Genomic DNA, 4,623 nt, shown 5'->3' on the forward strand with positions numbered 1-4,623 from the left:
TTTCTCTCGTTGATATTGATTTTTTTTTTTTGCTTAGAGGGTAGTTGAAAGTTGTGACGATGATCGTCGAGAATTGTGTTTATGAATTATTGAGTTAATAAAAAATAATAAAATTTAATAATAAAATATTAACTATCACATGTATAGTTTAAATATTAACAAAACAATTCGTGACGTTGTACTGTTATAGAAATAATGATGAAGTGATAAAAAAATTCAATTGTTAAAATTAAATAAACAAATTGAGAACTTTTAAAATTAAGTGACTTAAATAAAAATAAGGTCAGTTGAGTGATGACAAACATAGTTTACCCTTTAACTTTTGTTGTTATCTGCTCCACACATTGCCAGCATCGGTGGTTACACCAGTTGTTCACTTCCATTACAATGCTTCTCTCTGCAATATCTCCCCAACTGCTTCTCTCTCCGCCTAACTCCTCCACCAATCAAGCCCTTCCACGTGCCCTCCTCCACCATATCTCCTCCGTCCCTCCTCCCAGACCCTCTCTCAGTCCCCTCAACTTCAGCTCCACCTCCCTCCGCCCCGTCTCCGCTCCCACCCTCCCCGACGACGATGAATCCCCGCAACCGCAACCCACCCTGGTCTCCTCCGCATCCGCCGTCTCCTCTTCCATCCGCAGAGTCTCCACCTCCCCCGTGGATTTCACTCAACGGGTAGAGAAAAACGACCACCGCACCACAAATTAATCATGCCTACCCCCGACTTCCAGCGCCTTTGCCTTGAACAACTCGACCTCTTTCGCCGAATCGTTGATCCGGAAGCCGTTCTCTCCGTTTACGTCAGGCCGGCCGGTAGCTACGTCATGGACCAGCTCGAGCTCCGTCGAGTTACGTCGTATCCGGTGTCAAAAACCGCCGACATGTTCCTATCGGGAATTTCACTGTCCCCGCCGGACTGCGTGCTGCTGAAGCCGCGCTTTCGAGTCAACAGATGGATGTTGTGAGGGAACATAGAGCGGTGGTGTTTCCTATGGTGAAGCATCCGTTCGTGTCGGTTCTTGGTGGCGGAGCTCCCGGAGATGGAGAATGTGCCGCAGGGGACTGCAAGTGGGGACATGCTTCATTGCTCGACTCCGGAGGACTTATGCGTTGTCTTCTCCTCCTCCAAGACTGCGTATGAAAAAAATGTGGGAACTTCAGTCTCTTGAGAATGAACCCATGAGGCAAAATTACATATTTACTGTTGATCAAAGATCGAATGCATCAATATATCTCGTACTTTAGCTGTGGCTTATGTTATGGATCAGGTTAGTCACTCTCATGACATTTATCTGTTATCTTTCATACTTCCAACATTGTATATGAATGCCCCACAATTTGGTATCAAAACCCTACATTCCAACTCTGAGAGTAACTTGTTCATGCAATTCTATTCTATCAGAGTAATCAGGTTTAGATAACTGGTAGTCAAGTTTAATGGATAGCATGTTGTTTGATTTGCTGAAATATTGCACGACTCGGGTACGAATTTGATACATCTTCTGCCAAGTCACCATGAAAAACTCTCCTTTGCGACTGCAACTACCTAAGTTCTGTGCTCAATAATCTCACTTGCTCCACCATTCCTGGTCCCCTAGTTTTAGAAAGCATAGCGGTTCGTTCATTAAGAGGCTCATCTCTCTTCATCTGCACTCAGGTAATTGAGTCTTGAAAGTCGTCATGGATGTGAAAAATTCCATAAACGACATAGACGTTTGCTGAATCTACTCATTATGTGTCAGTTTTCAATTTACTGCAACTTGATGGTTCAAACTCTAGTTTTATTGTGTTGCTTTTTGTTGGGAAAGAGGGATTTGTATTTTGTTTTGAGGAGTGGTTATACACCAAGGCAAACTTTCTTGTTGTATTTTTGCTGAATTTGTTTTGTGACAAAATTCTTAACCTAAGGAACCTAATTTAGTCTTCTCTAATTGTTGTAATGATCATGTTTTCTCATTTTATCATTTATTTTGGTCATATGTCTAGAATGTCTCTCTACATTTTTCAACTTTTGTGCATTCCAAGTTGCATAGAAAAGTTGTCATAACGGTATTTCTTCCACAGAAAGCTAGTCTACTACAGCAATCAACATGGCAAAACAATGTCAGAATGGGTGCTCTTGTTGAGCAGGTTAAATTTTGTTTCCTGCTGTGGATACATATTTCTTTTCTTTGGTTCAAGTTATCATGATTTTCACTGAACTTCAAAATTTCTACAGATTCGCAGTCCTCTTTCTAGCATATGGACTTTGAGTAAAATGCTGTCCACCCATGTCAAAAAAAGAGGTTATTTCTTGGACAATCTGAAAAATGTTGGTCCTACTTTTCGGTTTTCAAGGGTTTCGTGCTTCTAATCTTTTGATTCTCTTCTATTTAATTAACGAAAGTATATCTTGCAGATTTCTCGTGACATTGTTGAAGACATATTAGTGCAAGGTGACCATATCAAGGACACCCTTACAGAACTACAAGAGCTGTTCACTTGACAAAGGTGATTTTCCAATCAATCGTCTCATGGATTTGACTTCTGTCAGATATTATTTTTATATGAAGAATGCAACATTTTCACTACTGTTAACTTTCTCATCTGACTTTTCTTTAGGCTAATATATATGCGCTACATGAAGAATCTTTGAAAAGATGCGCAATTCAACTCGTACCCGTTCTGGGCCGCTAAGATCTCAATTATCAAATGATTTCTCTGGGGATAGTTCCAGCAATAAGTCAGAAACCTCTGGCTTACTACTATCTCTATGTACAACAGGCAAGGATTTGGAGATGCCAATGCCACCACTGGCTCTTGCCCCATTACAAGAAAATGGGATCAGGTTTGCAATATCATTCGGGAAATTACTTGAGTCCATTACCTCATGAAAAGGAAAACTAGAACAGTGCTCAATATATCAATTATGTTCCAGTTGTAGACACCTCATTTACTGTTGAAATTTGATTTTAGAAATCATGTAGAAAATTGTTTTATGATGCTAATTATTGGAGACTATAGAGATTATAGCCTGAACTACTGTGAGTCTATTTTGTAGTCTAAAGCTGAATATAGGTTAAACTGTTTATCTTTCCTCTAAATAGCCTTGTGAATAAATCACTTGGTTGCATTGCAATTGAATGCAATCCGGACCCATCCCTTACTGGAAATGCAATATATTTCTACTTTTGATTTCGTTTAGCAGTATTTTTATTATTATTATTATTTTGATTATTCTTGTTCTCTTTTGTCAGAAACTCCTGCAATATTTCTGATGTACTCACTGATTTAGTTGATGCTGTGAGACCTCTTGCTCATATGCAGCAACGCTTGGTGGAATTAAGTGAACTCTCACAGCCTTTGCAAGTGGCTATAGAAGAACCCGCTTTGCGCCAAACCTTGAGCAATTTGATAGAGGGTGCATTATTACGAACCCGGGTTGGGGGGAAGGTTGAAATTGTTTCAACCAGTGCACCAGCAGGTGGTGCTTTACTTGTAATTGATGACGACGGACCGGATATGCACTTTATGGTATTGTTGGAAATCCTTTTCCTCTGTGATAGCTTTGTTTTCTTGTGCAGATTAGATGGTATGGAATGCAGTTGGTACTTCTTTTCTGTTTCTAGTCGAGATTCTAAATTGATTATTTTTCTCTGTCCATGTGTTGTCGCCTTATTTCGGATGATTGCTTATTAAAATGAAATCTGAAAGCTTTAAAGTTTTGAGAAGATGATATCTGATATGTCCGATTGCAGTTATATCTGTTTTTATCTCTTGCTCACCATAAATGATTTGTTCTGCTGTTATATGTATTTGCAGACACAGATGCATTCCCTCACACCATTCGGTGCCGAACTCTTCTCGGAAAACATGATTGAAGACAACATGACATGGAATTTTGTTGCCGGGCTGACTTGTGGCACGAGAAATACTTGAAAGTTACGCTGTGTTGTCCGTGTCATATCACCCCGGATCACAGATGCTGCTTGGAGCAGGTGGAACTCGTGTAGAACTGGCTTCCTACTTTTTCTGCATTATCCGACGTAGACAACCTTAGTCAAGAGGCATAACAACATAGGTAGGATAGTATGTTCGTGTGATTCGACTCTTTTATGGTATTCCACGAATTAGGAGGGCTTATTTTGGAAGTCCATGCTCCTACCAATACATGTACCAGTATCCGACTTGAGGTAAATTGTATAGTTGTATGCTTGGCAGTGTATGTATATATATGAACAAATGTATATATATATATATATTATTTTTTATGCAAACAATGTATATATATTCATATATATCAGGAAAATATAATTGTATTTTGTGTAATGTGTACATAGTTGGTAATGTGAAGAAGTAGACCCTATTCCTATATTAATTGCATATATCTTTTCAAATCTTTAAATATAGCCTATTAACCTATTTAATAAAGTGGTTGATGGCAAGGCTCTCACATGTGCGTCATCATCTGCTTGGTGCGGTCTATAGTTATGTTAATATATGTGTGTCATGTAACGTTTGTATATAATTTTTTTTGGGCATTGTCAATTATTTTGTCAAACTGTTTTATAAATTTCTTTTAAACATCATATTCATTACGATTTGGATGGATAATTTTTAATACCATAAATTCCGAAAAATGGA

At 38.7% G+C, this 4,623-nt stretch overlaps 1 pseudogene; it reads left to right on the forward strand.

The window, feature by feature from the left end:
* Positions 1-321: 321 nt before the first annotated feature.
* Positions 322-4,188, forward strand: LOC120124960 (annotated as a pseudogene).
* The last annotated feature ends 435 nt before the right edge of the window (positions 4,189-4,623 follow it).

This window comes from Hibiscus syriacus, unplaced genomic scaffold, assembly GCF_006381635.1.
Source record: "Hibiscus syriacus cultivar Baekdansim isolate YM2019G1 unplaced genomic scaffold, ASM638163v2 tig00110429_pilon, whole genome shotgun sequence".
NCBI classification, from domain to species: domain Eukaryota; kingdom Viridiplantae; phylum Streptophyta; class Magnoliopsida; order Malvales; family Malvaceae; genus Hibiscus; species Hibiscus syriacus.